At 39.5% G+C, this 24,006-nt stretch overlaps 1 protein-coding gene and 1 non-coding gene across 2 annotated transcripts in view; both read left to right on the forward strand.

The window, feature by feature from the left end:
- The window catches only part of LOC119868306 (dachshund homolog 1-like), a 220,868-nt gene that overhangs the window by 14,565 nt on the left and 182,297 nt on the right, over positions 1-24,006 (forward strand). The window lies entirely within an intron of this gene.
- Positions 4,646-4,752, forward strand: LOC119868709. The gene has a single exon (XR_005386660.1). It is a non-coding gene; the product is annotated as a U6 spliceosomal RNA (small nuclear RNA).

Here is a 24,006-nt window from a genome sequence, read left to right on the forward strand (position 1 = left end):
TCACTACTTTTAAAAAAGTATTTAAATTCCAATTAGTTAACATAGAATGTAACATTAATTTCAGGTGTAGAATCTAGTAATTAAGCACTTACATATAACACTCAGGGCTCATCACAAGTGCCGTCCTTAATATCCACCACCCATTTAACCCATCCCCCCACTCACCTCCTCTCCAGCAACCCTCAGTTTTTTCTGTATAGTTTAGAGTCTGTTTCATGACTTGCCTCCCTTTCTCTCCACTGTGTTCATCTGTTTTGTTTCTTAAATTCCACATATGAGTGAAATCATACAGTATTTGTCTTTCTCTGAATGACTTATTTCATTTAGCATAATACTATCTAGCTCCATCCCCATTATTGCAAATGGCAGGATTTCATTCTTTTTATGGCTGAGTAACTTATATCAAGTTTCTTTATCCATTCATCAGTTGATGGACATTGTTGGGCATTTGGGCTTTTTCCATAATTTGGCTATTGTTGATAAACCTGCTATAAATATTGGAGTGCAAGTGTCCCTTTGATTCAGTATTTTGTATCATTTGACAAATACCTAGAAGTTCAATCGCTGGGTCATAGGGTTGTTCTATGTGGTTTCTTAAAGAATTTTTTAAGAAACCTGTATACAGTGAAATAAGTCATTCGGAGAAGGACAAACATTATATCGTCTCATTTGTTTGGGGAATATAAAAATTAGTGAAAGGGAATAAAGGGAAAGGAGAGAAAATGAGTGAAGATATCAGTGAGGGTGACAAAACATGAGAGACACCTAATTCTGGGAAATGAACAAGGGGTAGTGGAAGGGGAGGTGGGTGGGGGGTTGGGGTGACTGGATGATGGGCACTGAGGGGGGCACTTGGGATGAGCAATGGGTGTTATGCTATATGTTGGCAAATTGAACTCCAATAAATTTTTTTTAAAAAAAAGAAACCTGCATACAGTTTTCCAGATTGGCTGCACCAGTTTGCATTCCTACCAACAGTGTAAAAGGCTTCTCCTTTCTCCACATCCTCACCAACATCTGTTGATTCCTGTGTTAATTTTAGACATTCTGACAGGTATGAATTGATAGCTCATTATAGTTTTCATTTGTATTTCCCTGATGATGAGTGATGTTGAGCTTCTTTTTTATATCTGTTGGCCATTGGAAAGATTGCCTTTCAGGTTTTTTGATTGTTTTCTTTGTTGCACAGAAGTTTTTTATCTTGATGAAGTCCCAATAGTTTATATTTGCTTTTGTTTCCTTTGCTTCAGAAGACATATTTAGTAAGAAGCTGCTGTGGCCTATGTCAAAGACATTACTGCCTGTGTTCTCCTCTAGAATTTTGATGGTTTTAATTAATGTTTAGAATAATGAGTAACTTAGAATAGATTGAACTATACTTGATAAACCGTCAGTCTTATTATTTGATTTATGGCAGCTTTATTTATTAACAGAACTTGAATTCCCCTTGGTTTGAATTCCGCTTTGCATTTCTCTCTCTCTCTCTTTTTTTTTTTTTTTTACTAAGGAAACATTTTTCTTTCTTTAAGAACTTAGGATTTGAGGGAGGGGCAAGATGGCAGAAGAGTAGGGTCCCCAAATCACCTGTCCCCATCAAATTACCTAGATAACCTTCAAATCATCCTGAAAATCTATGAATTCGGCCTGAGATTTAAAGAGAGAAGAGCTGGAATGCTACAGTGAGAAGAGTTCCTGCTTCTATCAAGGTAGGAAGACGCGGGGAAAAAAGAAAGAAACAAAAGGCATCCCAGGGGGAGGGGCCCCGCGAGGAGCTGGGCTAAGGCCGGGGCGAGTGTCCCCAGGACAGGAGAGCACCGTCCCCAAGAAGCAGGAGCTGCACCAACCTTCCCGGACAGAAAGGGGCCTGCAGGGAGTTAGAGCAGGACTCCAGGAGGGCGGGGATGTCCTCAGGCTCCCTGGGACACTAACAGACACCTGCGTGCCCAGGAGAGTGCAACATACCACGCAGCCGAGCTCCCTAAAGGGCTGCAGCACGTGCACGGCGGGACCCGGGAGCAGCTCGGAGGGGCTTCGGCAGCGGCTCTGCGCGGAGGGGGCTGCGCGGTCCTGGAAGCAGCTCCGACTGGCTGGGGGCGGTGGGCGGCTCCGCGGAGGCGGCTGCTGGGCCGGGAACAAGAATCCAACAGCGCAGGACGGGAGCACTGGGGACTGGGGACACAGCCCAGGATCCGGCCTCCCCCCGGGACAGGCAAAGGCCGGGAGGGCCCAGGACTGCAAGGGAGCTCCTGACTCGAGCTGAGCAGATCAGCGGCCCCGCCCCGGAGCCTCCAGGCCCCTTTGGACGGAGAGCTCCGTAGTTACTGCGGGAGCTGAATCCAGGGCTCCAGAGCTGGCCCCGCCACTGAGGTTGTTCCTCCTGGGGCCTCACGGGGTAAACAACCCCCACTGAGCCCTGCACCAGGCGGGGGGCAGAGCAGCTCCCCCAAGTGCTAACAGCTGAAAATCAGCAAAACAGGCCCCTCCCCCAGAAGACCAGCTAGACGGACAAGTTCCAGGGGAAGTCAAGGGACTTAAAGTATACAGAATCAGAAGATACTCCCCCGTGGTTTGTTTTTTTTTATTTTTATTTTTTTTTTGCCTTCTGATTTCACATTGCTTCCCCCACTCTTTTTTTCCTTTCTTTTTCTTTTTTCTTCTTTTTTTCTTCCTTTTTCTTTCTTTTTTCTCTTTTCTTTCCTTCTTTCTCACCTCTCTTTTTCTCCTTCTCCCAAGACAACTTGTTTTTGGCCACTCTGCACTGAGCAAAATGACTAAAAGGAAAACCTCACCTCAAAAGAAAGAATCAGAAACAGTCCTCTCTCCCACAGAGTTACAAAATCTGGATTACAATTCAATGTCAGAAAGCCAATTCAGAAGCACTATTATACAGCTACTGGTGGCTCTAGAAAAAAAGCATAAAGGACTGAAGAGACTTCATGAGTGCATAATTTACATCCAATCAGGCAAAAAAAAATCAATTGAATGATATGCAATCCAAACTAGAAGTCCTAAGGACGAGGGTTAACGAGGTGGAAGAACGAGTGAGTGACATAGAAGACAAGTTGATGGCAAAGAGGGAAACTGAGGAAAAAAGAGACAAACAATTAAAAGACCATGAGGATACATTAAGGGAAATAAACGACAGCCTGAGGAAGAAAAACCTACGTTTAATTGGGGTTCCCAAGGGCGACGAAAGGGCCAGAGGGCCAGAATATGTATTTGAACAAATCCTAGCTGAAAACTTTCCTAATCTGGGAAGGGAAACAGGCATTCAGATCCAGGAAATAGAGAGATCCCCCCTAAAATCAATAAAACCATTCAACACCTCGACATTTAATAGTGAAGCTTACAAATTCCAAAGATAAAGAGAAGATCCTTAAAGCAGCAAGAGACAAGAAATACCTGACTTTTATGGGCAGGAGAATTAGGGTAACAGCAGACCTCTCCACAGAGACCTGGCAGGCCAGAAACGGCTGGCAGGATATATTTAGGGTCCTAAATGACAAGAACATGCAACCAAGAATACTTTATCCAGCAAGACTCTCATTCAAAATGGAAGGAGAGATAAAGAACTTCCAAGACAGGCAAGAACTGAAAGAATATGTGACATCCAAACCAGCTCTGCAAGAAATTTTAAGGGGGACTCTTAAAATTCCCCTTTAAGAAGAAGTTCAGTGGAACAATCCACAAAAACAAGGACTGAATAGATATCATGATGACACTAAACTCATATCTGTCAATAGTAACTCTGAACGTGAACAGGCTTAATGACCCCATCAAAAGGCGCAGGGTGTCAGACTGGATAAAAAAGCAGGACCCATCTATTTGCTGTCTACAAGAGACTCATTTTAGACAGAAGGACACCTACAACCTGAAAATAAAAGGTTGGAGAACCATATACCATTCAAATGGTCCTCAAAAGAAAGCAGGGGTAGCCATCCTTCTATCAGATAAACTAAAATTTACCCCGAAGACTGTAGTGAGAGATGAAGAGGGACACTATACAATACCTAAAGGATCTATCCACCAAGAGGACTTAACAATCCTCAATATATATGCCCCGAATGTGGGAGCTGCCAAATATTTAAATCAATTAATAACCAAAGTGAAGAAATACTTAGATAATATTACTCTTATACTTGGTGACTTCAATCTAGCTCTTTCTACCCTCGATAGGTCTTCTAAGCACAACATCTCCAAAGAAACAAGAGCTTTAAATGATACACTGGACCAGTTGGATTTCACAGATATCTACAGAACTTTACATCCAAACTCAACTGAATACACATTCTTCTCAAGTGCACATGGAACTTTCTCCAGAATAGACCACATACTGGGTCACAAATCGGGTCTGAACCAATACCAAAAGATTGGGATCGTCCCCTGCATATTCTCAGACCAAAATGCCTTGAAATTAGAACTAAATCACAACAAGAAGTTTGGAAGGACCTCAAACACGTGGAGGTTAAGGACCATCCTGCTAAAAGATGAAAGGGTCAACCAGGAAATTAAGGAAGAATTAAAAAGATTCATGGAAACTAATGAGAATGAGGATACAACCATGCCAAATCTTTGGGATGCAGCAAAAGCAGTCCTAAGGGGGAAATACATCACAATACAAGCATCCATTCAAAAACTGGAAAGAGTGCTCGCTTCGGCAGCACATATACTAAAATTGGAACGATACAGAGAAGATTAGCATGGCCCCTGCGCAAGGATGACACACAAATTCGTGAAGCGTTCCATATTTAAAAAAAAAAAAAACTGGAAAGAACTCAAATACAAAAGCTAACCTTACACAAAAAGGAGCTAAAAAAAAACAGCAAATAGAATCCACGCCCAGCAGAGGAAGAGAGTTAATTAAGATTCAAGCAGAACTCAACGAAATCGAGACCAGAAGAACTGTGGAACAGATCAACAGAACCAGGAGTTGGTTCTTTGAAAGAATTAATAAGATAGATAAACCATTAGCCAACCTTATTAAAAAGAAGAGAGAGAAGACTCAAATTAATAAAATCATGAATGAGAAAGGAGAGATCACTCCAACACCAAGGAAATACAAACGATTTTAAAAACATATTATGAACAGGTATACGCCAATAAATTAGGCAATCTAGAAGAAATGGACGCATTCCTGGAAAGCCACAAACTACCAAAACTGGAACAGGAAGAAATAGAAAACCTGAACAGGCCAATAACCAGGGAGGAAATTGAAGCAGTCATCAAAAACCTCCCAAGACACAAAAGTCCAGTGCCAGATGGCTGCCCAGGGGAATTCTATCAAACGTTTAAAGAAGAAACCATACCTATTCTCCTAAAGCTCTTTGGAAAGATAGAAGGAGATGGAGTTCTTCCAAATTCGTTCTACGAGGCCAGCATCACCTTAAATCCGAAACCAGACAAAGACCCCACCAAAAAGGAGAATTACAGACCAATATCCCTGATGAACATGGATGCAAAAATTCTCAACAAGATACTAGCCAATAGGATCCAACAGTACATTAAGAAAATTATTCACCATGACCAAGTAGGATTTATTCCAGGGACACAAAGCTGGTTCAACAGCTGAATGAAGACAAGATACAGCATCCATTCCTGATCAAATCTCTTCAGAGTGTAGGGATAGAGGGAACATTCCTCAACATCTTAAAAGCCATCTATGAAAAGCCCACAGCAAATATCATTCTCAATGGGGAAGCACTGGGAGCCTTTCCCCTAAGTTCAGGAACAAGACAGGGATGTCCACTCTCACCACTGCTATTCAACATAGTACTGGAAGTCCTAGCCTCAGCAATCAGACAACAAAAAGACATTAAAGGCATTCAAATTGGCAAAGAAGAAGTCAAACTCTCCCTCTTCACCGATGACATGACACTGTCCATAGAAAACCCAAAAACCTCCACCCCAAGATTGCTAGAACTCATACAGCAATTTGGTTGCGTGGCAGGATACAAAATCAATGCCCGGAAGTCCGTGGCATTTCTCTACACTAACAATGAGACCGAAGAAAGAGAAATTAAGGAGTCAATCCCATTTACAATTGCACCCAAAGCATAAGATACCTAGGAATAAACCTCACCAAAGAGGTAAAGGATCTATACCCTACAAACTACAGAGCACTTCTGAAAGAAATTGAGGAAGACACATAGAGATGGAAAAATATTACATGCTCATGGAATGGCAGAATTAATATTGTGAAAATGTCAATGTTACCCAGGGCAATCTACACGTTTAATGCAATCCCTATCAAAATACCATGGACTTTCTTCAGAGAGTTAGAACAAATTATTTTAAGATTTGTGTGGAATCAGAAAAGACCCGAATAGCAAGAGGAATTTTAAAAAAGAAAACCATAGGTGGGGTCATCACAATGCCAGATTTCAGGTTGTACTACAAAGCTGTGGTCATCAAGACAGTGTGGTACTGGCACAAAAACAGACACATAGATCAATGGAACAGAATAGAGAATCCAGAAGTGGACCCTGAACTTTATGGTCAACTAATATTCGATAAAGGAGGAAAGACTATCCATTGGAAGAAAGTCTCTTCAATAAATGGTGCTGGGAAAATTGGACAACCACATGCAGAAGAATGAAACCAGACCACTCTCTTTCACCATACACAAAGATAAACTCAAAATGGATGAAAGATCTAAATGTGAGACAAGATTCCATCAAAATCCTAGAGGAGAACACAGGCAACACCCTTTTTGAACTTGGCCACAGTAACTTCTTGCAAGATACATCCACGAAGGCAAATGAAACAAAAGCAAAAATGAACTATTGGGACGTCATCAAGATAAGAAGCTTTTGCACAGCAAAGGATACAGTCAACAAAACTAAAAGACAACCTACAGAATGGGAGAAGATATTTGCATATCACGTATCAGATAAAGGGCTAGTTTCCAAGACCTATAAAGAACTTCTTAAACTCAACAGCAAAGAAATAAACAATCCAATCATGAAATGGGCAAAAGACATGAAGATAAATCTCACAGAGGAAGACATAGACATGGCCAACATGCACATGATAAAATGCTCTGCATCACTTGCCATCAGGGAAATACAAATCAAAACCACGATGAGATACCACCTCGCACCAGTGAGAATGGGGAAAATTAACAAGGCAGGAAACCACAAATGTTGGAGGTGATGCAGAAAAAAGGGAACCCTCTTACACTGTTGGTGGGAATGTGAACTGGTGCAGCCACTCTGGAAAACTGTGTGGAGGTTCCTCAAAGAGTTAAAAATAGACCTGCCCTACAACCCAGCAATTGCACTGTTGGGGATTTACCCCAAATATTCAGATGCAATGAAACGCCCGGACACCCGCACCCTGATGTTTATAGCATCAATGCCCACAATAGCCAAACTGTGGAAGGAGCCTCGGTGTCCATCGAAAGATGAATGGATAAAGAAGATGTGGTTTATGTATACAATGGAATATTACTCAGCCATTAGAAACGACGAATACCCACCATTTGCTTCAACGTGGATGGAACTGTAGGGTATTATGCTGAGTGAAATGAGTCAATTGGAGAAGGACAAACAGTGTATGTTCTTATTCATTTGCGGAATATAAATAATAGTGAAAGGGAATATGAGGGAAAGGAGAAGAAATGTGTGGGAAATATCAGAAAGGGAGACAGAACATAAAGACATAAAGACTCCTAACTCTGGTGGAACGGCAGGAGGGCGGGGGTTCGGGGTGAATGGGTGACGGGCACTGAGGGGGGCACTTGACGGGATGAGCACTGGGTATTATTCTGTATGTTGGTAAATTGAACACTAATAAAAAATCAATTTATTAACAAAAAGAACTTAGGAATTTACCACAGTAAGCCTAAGAAATGAAAAACTGTTTTATACCCATTCAATAAGACATTATCCAATATTTGAACTATATGACTGAAAAAAAAACAGCAAAGAAGTTATTTGGGCATAACATTTAACATTTTTTTTCTGAAAGAAGTGAGAAATATGCCTGTTTTGGAGACATTTGGCAGATATAATACATTACTCTACACTTAGAGAAAGATATTGTAAGACAGTATTTAGTTGTAAATAGCAGTTATCATTTAAGACCTATGTTGAGTATGACAAAAGCATTATAGTGGTAAATGTCACTAGTTTTTCAGTTATAGTAAGTTTATATTGCCTGTCTCCCTACTACAATGCATTATTTAAAATTAAATATTTTAGATATTATTTAATCAGTTTAACTGTTATAATGAAGAATTATTCTGAAAATATGTCTGTATAATTTTTTTCTGACTATAATATAACTAGGGTTAACTTCTTAAGCATAATTAAAACCCTCATAGGTTTAACAGGGTTTAGAAGTGGAAGATTTGAATAAGGCTTGAAGAACTTAATTCTGAATGCTGGAGCATTGGACACATTGAGTATCAATTATTTTGCTAACGTTGTCAACTGAAACTGATAACCTGCAAGAGATTCTTTTCATTCAGAATCCAGCTCAAATAATTTTACTCCGGGTTAAATTATAGCCAGGAGAATAACATTCCACTTGTACACCTTATATTTTGTTCTATAGTACTACTTACACCCATTCCAGATAGTAAAAATGCTGCATCTTATAAGGTTTTGCATTAAATTTTTACAACAAAAGAAATATACACCTAATATTAACAGATAATATTAGTACCATCTGTTAGGAGGAAAGCAGGATTTTGCAAGTTGAAATAAAAGGCAAATAACATTTTTTATAGAATAAACCCACTGTTACTGCTATATTCTAGCTAATGTTCAGCAAAAACTAACATCCAGTAGACTTTAAGATTGGCTAATTGTCAATATTATCTATCTATATATATATTATAAGCTAAGCTTATATAAGCTTATATAGCTACTGTTCTGAATGAGCCACTGCACTTTGATGTTTTCACCTCCCCCATCCTTATGTATGTGTATGCAGGTATTATGCATGTATATACACACAGGTATATATTTTACTTTTTTTCCCCTTACTTAAATATACAATGCTAAATAAGTGGTTACCTTCTATTAACTTGAAGAGAATATATTTTTTAAAAGATTTTATTTATTTATTAGAAACAGAGAGAGAGAGAGAGAGAGGCAGAGACACAGGTAGAGGGAGAAGCAGGCTCCATGCAGGGAGCCTGACGTGGGACTTGATCCAGGGCCTCCAGGATCTCGCCCTGGGCTGAAGGTGGTGCTAAACCGCTAAGCCATCGGGGCTGCCCCGATAATATTTTTAACTTAACTGCTTTGACTATGCTGAAGCTCAGGAATGATTCTTCATCTTTAGTGTAATTTTAAAACTTGCCGTGAATGCAAGAAGGTCTGTTGAATTGCCATCACTTTGCAGTTGCACCAAGATTAAGTAATATGATTGTCTCTTTCAAACAAATTTAGCTCAATAGAATCAATCAAACTATAGTCATAGTTTTCTAAGCATGCTTGGAACTCTGTGGATGTGCAAACGAAAGCCATATGGAAATAGCTTTCTCCAAGGTGCCAGTTGGTATGGTTTTGTGGGTTTCATATGCCTGTTGGCACATTAGCAGTTCAACACCCTGGGAAAGGCATTGCTTTCAAACATGAGTAATTGATGAATTGTATGTAATATGTAAATGTGAAGGCATAAATCTCTTGAATGACAGCTTAATTTATGTGAGCTTTTAAGACTGTGGGATTAGATTTTAATTAAATATCCTCAAAGGCACACTGACTTTTTCAGTTTTTGGCTCCTATCTTTAGAAAGAAGTGGGTTAATGTTTAAATCATAATTTTATGCACATTATTCACATTTTCCTAATAAGTGGTCATTGTTTAATAGAAAAATCAAGGTAAAGAAAAGCATGAATCTTTAATTATAAAAACACTACTCTTATATTCCAATGTCTTCAGTTTGTCATATGTGATAGAGAAAAATATATGTGGTTTGAAAATTAATGTCTTAAACTTCAAGCTTAATTCTTAAACATATTTCAGATACTGCCATATATTTTAGTATGTCAAGTTGAACAATGGTAACTGTAGATCACATTTCTTAGTACATGTTGGGACATTAATATTGCATATGACATTCTACATATTATTACCCTCAAAATAGCCAAAATAAAGAGTTGATGGAGATAGAGCTGTCAACTCTCCTTTGTTCTTAAATATGTAGTGTGTATAGATGTAGCTGTGTATGTATATAGTCATAACCTCTGTTTGATAACAGTATTTTGAAAGTTATATAATATGCAGATTAGGATAAAAAGAGGCTAATTAAAAATCTTTGAACTTTATGAGAACTTTCTCCACTTAAACTTTCTATGTGATCAGATTATAAATTAAAAACATAAATTTAATAATTCTACCTAAAATGTGCTATAAATACTGTTAATGCTTTTAAAATATATTTCAAGTTATTTATAGTTTATAATAAATTACATTGCCCATAAGTAATAAATTTATAAAGATCTTGATCAGTTATGGGCTTTGCCCAATATTACTTATATTTCCTATATACTTGCTTTCTCATTATTTATATTGAAAAGCTCAATTTTTGACTACATAAAAAGTGACTACCTATATCTCTTCACTTGAATATATATTTCTCCTAATGTATCTGTATGTGTCTCTAATGTATCATTGTAGTGGTTAATTGCATAAACTCTGGAGTCATACTTTATAGGTTCTAAATGCCAGCTCTGTCACTACCTGTTGTGTAACTTTGGGCAGATTATTTAACTGTGCCTAAGCTTCAGGATTTTTGCCAGAATGAGATGACTTAATATAAAATCCTTATAAGTGTGCCTGGCACTTAGTAAGCCCTATGCAACTTATTATTTATTTCCACTGTTCCCATTATAATCTCATTTTTAACAGACAGGCCTATCTCTTCACTGATCCCAAGATGACTTCATTTCCATCCCCATGATTTAGTCTGCAATCCTGGGTCCCACCCAACCTGAGACCTGGCTAAAGGCTCCTTTCCTCCCTCCATAAAGCCTTCACTGACACCTCTTAACCAGTTCCATTTTTTCTTAGTTTTCTTCAATTATAACCTTTGCTGTTTAATCATTTCCTCATTCCTTTTATTTGTGCTAGGCTTATAGTTGTGAACTTATAGTCCACTTATTTGGTATCTTCCATGTAAAGATAAAAAGGTAAAATTACTCCTAGAGTGAAGTCCTTGTTCCCTTTATCTGATTTGCCTTTAACCAAGTTTGGTAAATCATGGAAATACAAAATGTTTCAAGCCCCTAGTGAGATAACCATGAACAATTCTTCCTTTAGTACCTTGTTTACTTTGTTCTGTTATGGTAGAGTATATTTCTTCAACTCTGAGGAGGTGCTCTTCTATTTATAGAAATTAAGAAAGGAAATCCACTATATAGTGGATTTAGAACCAAACAGATGAGGGCTACAGTCTGGATCTGCTGGCTGACCCTCAGCAAATAAGTGTTTCTAAGGCTTAATTTCTCATATTAAAATAAAGATAATATTTATGGAATTATTTAGAGAATTAAATGAAGTTGATGTAAACTCTAACATACTGCTTGACAATAGTAGGTGTTAACTTATCAGTATTATTCCTTCCTTCTCATCATCCAACAACAGTGACAAAACTCAGCAATGGGCTATACAATGGAATAAAGCTCTTCCTTAACTGAGATATGAATTGGAAGGAATAGTGAAGATTTGTCCTGGAGAAGTGTGGGATTATATTTTCTTATTTCTTCTCTGTAGGGACCAAATGTATGAATGCAAATTTTAACGTGTAATTTTTAAAATTGAAGTATAATTAACATAAAATGTTACCTTACTTTCAGGTACACAATATAATGATTCAATAATTCTATATATTTCTCAGTGCTCATCAAGATATGTATAGTCTTAATACCCTTTATCTACTTCACCCATCCTCTCCTACCTTCCCTCTGGCAACCACCAGTTTGTTCTCTATATATTTTTTAAGACTTTATTTATTTATTTATACATGAGAGACAGAGAGAGAAAGAGAGAGGCAGAGACACAGGCAGAGGGAGAAGCAGGCTCCACGCAGGGAGCCCGATATGGGATTTGATCCCGGGACTCCAGGATCATGCCCTGGGCCGAAGGCAGATGCTAAACTGCTGAGCCACCCAGGGATCCCCTTTTCTCTATATTTAAAAGACGTGTTTTTTTTTCCTTATTTGTACATTTATTTTGATTCTTGATACATATGAGTGAAATCATATGGTATTTGTCTCTGATTGACTTATTTTACTTAGCATTATATCCTATAGGCCCATCCATGTAGTGATAAATGGAGGGATTTCATTCTTTTTTATTATGGCTGAACAATATGCCATTATATATATACAGTTCTTCTTCCTCCATTCATCTTTTGATGGACATTTGGGTGGCTTCCCTATTACTTTTTTTGGTAAGTTTTTATTTAAATTCCTGTTTATAAACATAAAGTGTAATATTGGTTTCTGGTATATAATATAGTGATAAAACCCTTCCGTGCAACACCTGGTGTTCATCACAAGTGTACTCCTTAATCCTCATTACCTATTTAAGCCATCTTCCTGCCTCATCTAGTAAACATCAGATTGTTTGCCATAATTAAGGGTCTGTTTGTTGCTTTCTTTTTTCTATCTCTCTCTGATTTTTCTTCCCTTTGCCTGTTTGCTTTGTTTCTTAAATTCCACATATGAGTAAAATCATACTGTATTTGCTTCTCTGACTGACTTATTTCACTTAGCATAATACTCTCTTGCTTTATCTATGTCATTGCAAATGGCAAGATTTCATTCTTTTTTATGGTTGAATTAATAGTCTGTGTGAGATATATATATATATATATATCACTTCTTCTTTATCCATTCGTCAGTTGGTGGACATTAGGGATTTTTCCATAATTTGGCTATTGTAGATAATGCTGCTATAAACGTCAGGGTGCATATATCCCTTTGAATTAGTATGTGTGGATTCTATGGGTAAATACCTTGGGCACAATTGCTGGATCATAGGGTAGTCCTATTTTTATCTTTCTAAGGAGCCTCTATAACTGTTTTCCAGAGTGACTGTATCAGTTTGCATTCCCACCAACAGTGCAAGAGAGTTCCCCCTTTTTCCGCATCCTCTCCAGCACCTGTTGTATCATCTTGTGTTGTTGATTTTGGACATTCTGACATATATGAGGTAATATCTCATTGTAGTTTTCATTTGTATTTCCCTGATGATGAATGATATTGAGCATCTTTTTAAGATCTGTTGGCTCTCTGTATGTCTTCTTTGGAAAAAAAAGTCTATTCAGGTCTTCTGTCCATTATTTAAATTGGATTATTGGCTTTCTTGGTGTTGAGTTTTACTAGCCCTTTATCAGATGTTATTTGCAAATATATTCTACCCTCCCATAGGTTGTAGTTTTGTTGACTATTTCCTTTACTGTACAAAGACTTTATTTTGGTGAAATCCCAATAGTTTATATTTGCTTTCGTATGCCTTCCCTCAGGAAACATATTGAGAAGGAAGTTGCAATGGCCAATGTCAAAGAGGTTACTGCCTGTGTTCTCCTCTAAGATAGTACTGGTTTCAGGAATCATAATTAGGCCTTTAATTCATTTTGAATTTATTGTTGTGTTAGGTGTAAAAAAAGTGGTCCAGTTTCATTCTTTCACATGTTGTTGTAGAGTTTTCCCAACATTATTACTCATGAGACTCTTTTTCCCATTGCACGTTCTTTCCTACTTTGTTGAAGATTAATTGGCCATATAGTTGTGAGTTCATTTCTGGGTTTTCTATTTTGTTCAATTGATCTATTATTCTATTCTTTTGTGAGTACCATATTGCTTGGATCACTACAGCTTTGTAATGTAACTTGATGTCTGGAATTCCAAGGACTCCAGCTTTGCTTTTCTTCCTCACGGTTGGTTTGGCTCTTCAGGGTCTTTTGTGGTTCCATACAAATTTTAAGATTTAGTGTTCTACTTCTTGAAAAATGCTGGCAGTGTTTTCCTAGGGATTGCATGAACTGTGTAGCTTGTTTTGAGTAATATGACATTTTAATGGTATTTGTTCTTCCAATCCATGAGCATGGGATGTCTTTCCATTTCTTTGTGTCTCCTTCAGTTTCTTTTATCAGTGTTTTTATAGTTTTTATTTTTATTTTTTTTGCAGGTTATATGCCAAATCGAATATTTTTTAATAAAATAATTTTTTATTGGTGTTCAATTTGCCAACATACAGAATAACACCCAGTGCTCATCCCGTCAAGTGTCCCCCTCACTGCCCGTCACCCACTCACCTCCACCCCCGCCCTCCTCCCCTTACACCACCTCTAGTTCGTTTCCCAGAGTTAGGAGTCTTTATGTTCTGTCTTCCTTTCTGATATTTCCCACAAATTTCTTCTTCCTTCCCTTATATTCCCTTTCACTATTATTTATATTCCCCAAATGAATGAGAACATACAATGTTTGTCCTTCTATGATTGACTTACTTCACTCAGCATAATACCCTCCAGTTCCATCCACGTTGAAGCAAATGGTGGGTATTTGTCGTTTCTAATGGCTGAGTAATATTCCATTGTATACATAAACCACATCTTCTTTATCCATTCATCTTTCGATGGACATCGAGGCTCCTTCCCCAGTTTGGCTATCGTGGCCATTGCTGCTATAAACATCGGGGTGCAGGTGTCCCGGCATTTCATTGCATATGAATATTTGGGGTAAATACCCAACAGTGCAATTGCTGGGTCGTAGGGCAGGTCTATTTTAACTCTTTGAGGAACCTCCACACAGTTTTCCAGAGTGGCTGCACAGGTTCACATTCCCACCAACAGTGTAAGAGGGTTCCCTTTTCTCTGCATCCTCTCCAACATTTGTGGTTTCCTGCCTTGTTAATTTTCCCCATTCTCACTGGTGTGAGGTGGTATCTCATTATGGTTTTGATTTGTATTACCCTGCTGGCAAGTGATGCAGAGCATTTTCTCATGTGCATGTAGGCCATGTCTATGTCTTCTTCTGTGAGATTTATCTTCATGTCTTTTGCCCATTTCATGATTGGATTGTTTGTTTCTTTGGTGTTGAGTTTAATAAGTTCTTTATACATCTTGGAAACTAGCCCTTTATCTGATATGTCATTTGCAAATATCTTCTCCCATTCTGTAGGTTGTCTTTAATTTTGTTGACTGTATCCTTTGCTGTGCAAAAGCTTCTTATCTTGATGAAGTCCCAATAGTTCATTTTTGTTTTTGTTTCTTTTGCCTTCATGGATGTATCTTGCAAGAAGTTACTGTGGCCGAGTTCAAAAAGGGTGTTGCCTGTGTTCTTCTCTAGGATTTTGAATAGAATCTTGTCTCACATTTAGATCTTTCATCCATTTTGAGTTTATCTTTGTGTATGGTGAAAGAGAGTGGTCTAGTTTCATTCTTCTGCATGTGGATGTCCAGTTTTCCCAGCACCATTTATTGAAGAGACTGTCTTTCTTCCAATGGAAGAAAGTCTTCCTCCTTAGTCCTCCATAGTCTTTCCTCCTTTATCAAATATTAGTTGCCCATAAAGTTCAGGGTCCACTTCTGGGTTCTCTATTCTGTTCCATTGATCTATGTGTCTGTTTTTGTGCCAGTACCACACAGTCTTGATGACCACAGATTTGTAGTACATCCTGAAATCTGGCATTGTAATGCCCCCAGATATGGTTTTCTTTTTTAAAATTCCCCTGGCTATTCGGGGTCTTTTCTGATTCCACACAAATCTTAAAATAATTTGTTCTAACTCTCTGAAGAAAGTCCACGGTATTTTGATAGGGATTGCATTAAACGTGTAAATTGCCCTGGGTAACATTGACATTTTCACAGTATTAATTCTGCCAATCCATGAGCATGGAATATTTTTCCATCTCTTTGTGTCTTCCTCAATTTCTTTCAGAAGTGTTCTATAGTTTTGAAGGTATAGATCCTTTACATCTTTGGTTAGGTTTATTCCTATGTATCTTATGCTTTTGGGTGCAATTGTAAATGGGATTGACTCCTTAATTTCTCTTTCTTCAGTCTCATTGTTAGTGTATAAAAATGCCATTGATTTCTGGGCATTGATTTTGTATCCTGCCACATTGCCGAATTGCTGTATGAGTTCTAGCAATCTTGGGGTGGAGTTTTTTGTTTTTTTTATGGTACTTTCCAGTGCAGTGTGTTCAATAATTTGTTTTTCCCCTGTCTGTCTAGCTGGTCTTCTGGGGGAGGGGCCTGTTGTGCTGATTTTCAGGTGTTAGCACTTGGGGGAGCTGCTCAGCCCCCTGCCTGGTGCAGGGTCAGTGGGGGTTGTTTACCCCGTGAGGCCTCAGGAGGAACAACCCCAGTGGCTGCGGCAGCTCTGGAAACCTGGATTCAGCTCCTGCAGAAACTACAGAGCTCTCCGTCTGCAGGGCCTGGAGGCTCTGGGGCGGAGCCGCTGATCTGCTCAGCTCGGGGCAGGAGCGTCCTTGCTGTCCTGGGCCCTCCCGGCCTCTGCGTGTCCCGGGGGGAGGCCGGATCCTGGGCTGTGTCTCAGCGCCCTGTGCTCCGGGGCCTGCGCTGTTGGATTCCTGCTCCCGGCCGCGCAGCCCCCTCCGGGGAGCCGCCGCCCGAGCCCCTCTGAGCTGCTCCCGGGTCAATGTGTGCGTGCTGCAGCCCTTAGAGAGCTCAGCCGCGGGGTATGGCGCACTTTCCTGGGCTTGCAGGTGTCTGTTAATGTCCCAGGGAGCCTGAGGGCATCCCCGCCCTCCTGGGTCCTGCTCCAACTCCCTGCGTGGACTTTCCGCCCGGGAAGGTCGGTGCAGCTCCTGCTTCTCCAGGACGGGGCTTTCCTGTCCTGGGGCACTGGCTCCGGCCTTAGCCCGGCTCCTCGCGGGGCCCCTCCCCCTTGGATGCCTTTTGTTTCTTTATTTCTTTTTTCCCCGTCTTCCCACCTTGATAGAAGCGCGAACTCTTCTCACTGTAGCATTCCAGCTGTTCTCTCTTTAAATCTCAGGCCGAATTCGTAGACTTTCAGGATGATTTGAAGGTTATCTAGGCAATTTGGTGGGGACAGGTGATTTGGAGACCCTACTCTTCCGCCATCTTGCCCCTCCTTCTTTTTATAGTTTTAAGAATATAGGTCTTTGACCTATTTGATTAGGTTCTTTTGTAGGTATTTTATTGTTTTTAGTGCAATTGTAAATGAGATGTTTTCTTAATTTCTCTTTCTGCTGCTTCACTATTTGTGTTTTGAAATGTATAAGATTTCTCTATGTTGATTTTGTGTCCTGCAACTTTACTGAGTTCATGTAACAGTTCTAACAGTTTTTGGGTGGTCTTTTGATTTTTCTATATAGAGTTTCATGTTATGTGCAAATACAGAAATATTTAATTCTTCATTACAGATTTGGATGTCTTTAATTTTTTTTTTGTTTGATTGCTGAGACTAGGACTTCTAGAAATATTTTAAATAACAGTGGTGAGAGTTGACAACCCTGTCTTGTTTCTGACCATAGAGGAAAAGCTTTCAGTTTTTCCCCATTGAGGATGATACTAACTGTGGGTCTTCGGTATATGGCCTTTATGATATTGAGGTATGCTCCATCTTCACCTACTTTGTTAGGGTCTTTATCAAGAATGGGTGCTGGGGAACCTGTGTGGCTTAGTCGGTTGGGCATCTGCCTTTGGCTCAGGTCATGATCCCACAGTCTGGGGATTGAGTCCAGGGAGCCTGCTTCTCTTTCTCCTGCTCCCCCCACTTGTGCTTTCTCTCTCAAATAAATAAATAAAATCTTTTAAGAATAAGAATGGATGCTGTACTTTGTCAAATGCTTTTTCTGCATCTATTGTGAGGATCATATGGCTTTTATCATTTCTTTTCAGAATGTGATGTATCTTTTTGATTGGTTTCCAAAACTTGAACCACCCTTGTAGCACAGGAATAAGTCCCACTCGACTGAGGTGAGCGATACTTTTAAATGTACTGTTGGATTTGATCTGCTAGTATTTTGTTGAGAATGTTTGCATCCCTGTTTATGAGAGATACTGTCCAGTAATTTTCTTTTCTAGTGGGGTCTTTGGATTTGGCATCAAGGTAATGATGGTCTTGTAAAATGAGTTTGGAAGTTATCCTTCCATTTTCATTTTTTGGAACAGTTTGAGAAGGATCATTATTAATTCTTCTTTAAGTGTTTGGTAGAATTCACCTGGGTAGCCATCCGGACCTGGACTCTTGTATGTTGGGAGATTTTTGAGTACTGATTTAATTTCTTTACTGGTTATCCTTGTGTTCAGTTTTTCTATTTCTTCCAGTTTTGGTAGTTTGTATGTTTCTAGGAATTCATCCATTTCTTTCAGATTGCCAGTTTGTTGGCATAATTTTTTAAAGATTTTATTAATTTATTCATGAGACAGATAGAGGCAGAGACAGAGGCAGAGGGAGAAGCAGGCTCCATGCAGGGAGATCAGTGTGAGACTCAATCCCGGGACTCCAGGATCATGCCCTGAGCCAAAGGCAGACATTCAAATGCTGAGCCACCCAGGCATCCTTGTTGGCATATAATTTTCATAATATTCTCTTATAATTATTTGTGTTTTTGTAGTGTTGGTTGTGATGTCTACTCTCTCATTCATGATTTTATTTATTTTATTTCTTTCTCTTTTCTTTTTGATCAGTCTGGCTAGAGGTTTATCAACTTTATTAATTCTTTAAAAGAACCAGATCTAAGTTTCAGTGATATTTTCTACTTTTTTTTGGTTCTTTATCTATTATTTCTGCTCTAATATTTATTATTTCCCTTCTTCACTTTATGCATTATTTATTGTTATTTTTCTAGCTCCTTTAGCTATGGAATTTGGTTGTCTATTTGAGATTTTTCTTGCTTTTTGAGGTAGGCCTATATTGCTATATATTTCCCTCGTATAACTGCTTTTGCTGCATCCCAAAAGTTTTGCAATGTCATATTTTCATTATCATTTGTTTCCATGTATTTTTTTTAATTCCTTCTTTAATTTCCTTGTTGACCCATTCACTCTTTGCTAGGATGATCTTTAACTTCCATGTGTTTGTGGTCTTTCCAAATTTTTCTTGTGGCGTACTTCAAGTTTCATAGCATTGGGGTCAGAAAATATACATCTTAAACTTTTTGTATTTGTTGAGGCCTGATTTGTGACCCAGTATGTGATGTGTTATGGACAACGTTCCATGTTCGCTCTAAAAGAATGTGTATTCTGCTGCTTTAGGATGAAATGTTCTGAATATATCTGTTAAGTCTATCTAGTCCAGTATGCATCCAATGCCATTGTTTCCTTGTTGATTTTTTGCTTAGATGGTCTGTCTCTTGCTGCAAGTGGGGTGTTGAAGTTCCCTACTGTTATTGTATTATTATCAATGAGAAGTTTTATGCTGATTATAATTGTTTTATATTTTGGGTGCTCCCAAGTTGGGGGCATATTTATTATTGTTAGATCTTCTTTTTGATATACCACTTTATTATGATATAGTGCCTTTCTTTATCTCTTGTTACCTTCTTTGGTTTAAAATCTATTTTGTCTAATAAAAATATGGCTACTCGGGCTTTCTTTTAATGTTCATTTGCATGATAAATTCTTCTCCACCCCCTCACTTTCAATCTGCAAGCATCTTTAGGTCTAAAATGAGTCTCTTGGAGTTAGCATATAGGAGGATATAGCTTTTTCAAAACCATTATGACACCCCATGTCTTTAGATTGGAGCATTTAGTCTATTTACATTCAAAGTAATGATTGATAGATATGAATTTAGTGCCCGTTTATTGTGTTTTGTCATTGTTTCTGGAAATTTTGTCTTTTTGTTCTAGTCTTTTTTCCCACTGAAAGAGTCCCCTTTAATATTTCTTGCAGGGTTGGTTTAGTGAACACAAACTCCTTTAGTTTCTGTTTGTCTGTAAAACTATCTCCCTGTTATGAATGATAGCCTTGCTGGGTAGAATATTCTTGGCTGCATATTCTTCCTGTTTAGCACATTGAATATCTCATGCCACCTTCTTCTAACCAAGTTTATGTGGAGAGATTTGCTGCTAGCCTTGTTTGTTCTGTCTTGTAAGTGAGGGACTTTTTGTCTTCCTGCCTTTAGAATTTTTTCTTTATCTGTATATTTTGTAAATTTAACTATGATATATCTTGCTGTTGGCTAGCTTATGTTAGTTTTGATGGGGATTCTTTGTGCTTCCTGGATTTGGAAGTCTGTTTTCTTTCTCAGAGTAGGGAATTTTTCATCTATAATTCCTGAAATAATCCTTCTGTCCCCTTTCCTCTCTCTTCTTCTTTTGGGACTATGATTAAAATATTACTATGTTTCATGGAATCACTGCATTCCTTAAGTCTACTTTTGTGATCTATCATTCTTCTTTCTCTATTTTATACAGCTTCATATTTTTCGTAATTTTATCTTCCATATTACTTATTTCTTTCTCTGCTTTTTCCATCCTTGTGGTCAGTACATCCAGTTGGTTTTGAATCTCAGTTTTTGCATTTTTCATTTCAGCCTGATTGGGTTTTAGCTCTTTCATCTCTGTGGTCAGGGACTCCCTGGTGTCTTTTATGCTTTTCTCACACTCAGCTAGTATCCTTATGATTGTTGCTTTAAATTCTGTATCAGGCATATATCTGGTTTCATTAGATCTCAGTATGTGACCCTTTCTTGTACTTTCTTTTAAGATGAATTCCTACATCTTGGCATTTGTTTCTTGGTCTCTGTTTTCTTCTGCATTTTAAGAAAGACAGTTATGTTTCCTGATCCTGAGAGTAATGGCTTTATAAAACATTGGTCACATAATGTCCAGGGACTGGTGCTTAAGGAAGTTTCTCTGGTATATGCTGCAGGCTCTCTACTGCTGTGTTATGGCTGCTCTATTCCTGAGGTCAGTCCTTTGCAGGGTTTCTTATCTGCAGTGGGCAGTGTTTGGACCTTGGTCAGAGTGTGGCATGTTTTAACTACGTATGATCTGAGCTGCTTGTTAAAAACAACCTGGTGGTATTTCCAGTAGAGGTGAAGCTTTCAGAACTCTATGGTCAGTAGACCTGGTATGTGTTGTCAGTTGTGCTGGTCTTCAGGGGGAAGGGTCTGCTGAACTGGCTTCCAGGCACATGTGCTGGATTAAAGCAGTACCAGCAGAATAAAGGGGGGTGGGGCTTGGTGAAAGCAAGTTAAGCAACTAGTGTTGGCTCTGTGTTATTTACTAAAGTTAGTTTATGCTGAATATGAAGGCAGGGAAATGGGACCAGCCAGCTCCTTTATCCCTGAAGAGGGGATTTTGTGTTCCCTGCTGTCAAGGAAAGCCCTCTCTGATGAGCAAATAATTTACCCTCTTTGTTGAAGGTTTATCAGATCACTGTTTTCACACTGTGTGTTTCTACGTTGCTTGCTTGCATCTGGACCTGCACAGTGCAATTTATGTTCTATCCAGCCGGTCCTATGGAGTCTTAAAACTCAAAACTTAAAAAAAAAACCCTCAAAATGTTAGGGACCTTAGTCTTCTGGGGTAGGGTCTCACTGCACTGTGGTGGATGCAGGTTTGACCCAGAAGGGTGATCAGGCCAGAAAGAAGGAATATGGGGTTTGGAGCAAAGCACACAAAAGAGGCAGTGTCCAGGTTAGCCACCCTCAGCAGGTGTCTCTCCACCTGCCAGGTGACGGAGGCAAATGGCATCCTCCAGTTACTTTGTCCCTGGGGAGGGAATGCCACTTTGCTCAGATACAATCCAAGAAGGGGGAACCATCTTTCCCATTGCTTCTCAAGTTATCCACATATTGAATCCTCTGTCCTCAGGTTATCAGGTTGCCTTCCCTACAGGACCACTGCAATGCCCTTAGGGCTTTACACCAGCCATGCCAAATTCTACTTTTTGAGACCTGATAGTTGAAATACAAAAATCATCCCTTCTTATTTTCCCAGTCAGTGGCTTTGGGGATGTGTTTTCCTCATGTGATCCCCTGTGCATTTGTCTCTTTCTTTTGCCTCTCTCTGTGACCAGGGATCCCTCCCCTCCACAGCATCCATGATCCTATTCTTCACCAGACCATGTCTCTGCACTCTTACCTCCCACGATGTGGTATTTGTTCTCCCTTTAGTTCTGTCAGTTCTTAGATCAATTTCTTGGCTATTCAGAATGATTTGATATGTATCTAGCTGTGTTATAATGACAAGGTAAGCCTGGGGTCCTCCTACTACTCTACCATCTTAGCTCTTCAGTGGACTTTTAAAATAGAGAGTTCTAGCCCATCTTTTGTAGACATAGGCAGCTCTTTTCAACCAATCCATGTGTTGATTCATAGCATAATCACATATGACTAGACTTGGAAGATTAGAGTTAAGTCTATTAGCCAAGATGGCAACATAAAATACATTAAAATCAGCCTAGATATTAGAAATAAACTCCATGTAGAAGCGAATTGAGTTTCTTAATATGTCTTATGCACTCATTTAATAGAAATACTTGGAATAATTCCACAAAAAAATAAAATTGTAACCTAAAATGTGAAAAGTTCAATCAGCCAGTCTATCTTCTGGATATTTGGTGTGTACAATGCCTTTAACTCTAGATGTTTCACTTTGTGTGGACATAATCATTGTACAGGACAAACTCCTTAACAGGGTGACTGAATTTTTCATTACTTACATAGGTATTTTTTTTCCAATACACTTGCTTCTTCAGAACATTAAATCTGTAAAACAAGGGACGTTTCACTAATTTATTTATAAAACAATCTGTGCACAATGATGTCACTAAGAGTGGTTATAAACAATATTCTAGTAATTCATAAAAAATATAAAATATTTTATTCAACAAAATATTTGCTTCTATATGAAAAAAGAAACTTTTATTTTGGCAGCAAACATTTACAAAGGAAGCAAATGTTTTCAAAATAAATGTTTTCTTTAAGGTTGTTAAGTCAGTCAAATGTTTTCATAGCAATTTCAAAATGTTTCCAACCTTTATTTTCAGAGAGAGAGCATGTCTCTCGTTCTCGCCCATCACCCTATGGAAATATTTTGAGACTGTATTTTGACCATGAATACAGTGAGAACATTTTGAAAATGTAGTCTTTAAAAGTGTTAAATTGATGCCCTCAAAGTTAAAAAAAATTAAACAAAAAATGACAGTATCATGCTGTTGAAAGAACAGTACATTTACCTTTGACTCGGCAGAGGCGAGGCAAGATGGTGGAAGAGTAGGGTCCCCGAGTCACCTGTCTCCACCAACTTACCCAGATAACTTTCAAATCATCCTGAAAACCTACAAATACGGCGTGAGATTTAAAGAAGAACAGCTGGAATGCTACAGTGAGAAGAGTTCGCACTTCTATCAAGGTAGGAAGATGGAAAAAAATAAAGAAATAAAAAAGCATCCGAGGGGGAGGGGCCCCATGAGGAGCCAGGCTAAGGCCGCCCAGTGAGGCCCTCAGGACAGGAAACCCCAATCGTGGAGAAGCAGGAGCTTTGCCAATCTTCCCGGAGGGAAAGGCACTCACAGGGAACTCCAGCAGGATTCCAGGAGGGGCAGGGATGCCCTCAGGCTCTCAGGGGCACTAACAGAGGAACTGCACCCCGGGGGAGAGTGCGCCACACACCCTGGGCTGAGCTTCCTAAAGGGCTGCCGCTCACACCCCGCAGGGCCCCGGGAGCAGCTTGGGCAGCGGCTCAGGCAGCGACTCCATGCGGAGGGGGCTGTACTGCCCCAGGAGCGCAATTCCAGCATTGCAGGCCCCAGTGCCGAGGGCGCTGGGGGACACAGCCCAGGATCCAGTGGTCCCCTCGGGACAGGCAGAGGTCGGGAGGGCACAGGTCAGCGAGCATGCTCCTGCCACCGGCCGCCCGAGCTGTGCAGATTGGCACCTCCTGCCCCCGGAGCATCTAGGCCCCTGCGGACTGGGAGCTATGGCAGTTACTGCGGGAGCTGACTCCTGAGCTGGATAGCTGGCCACTGCCATTGTTGTTCCTCCTGGTGGCACCTTACACCTGGGACTGAGCAGGGGCGTCACAGCATAAACAGCTCCCACTG

Source organism: Canis lupus, chromosome X (genome assembly GCF_011100685.1).
Source record: "Canis lupus familiaris isolate Mischka breed German Shepherd chromosome X, alternate assembly UU_Cfam_GSD_1.0, whole genome shotgun sequence".
Lineage (NCBI taxonomy): Eukaryota > Metazoa > Chordata > Mammalia > Carnivora > Canidae > Canis > Canis lupus.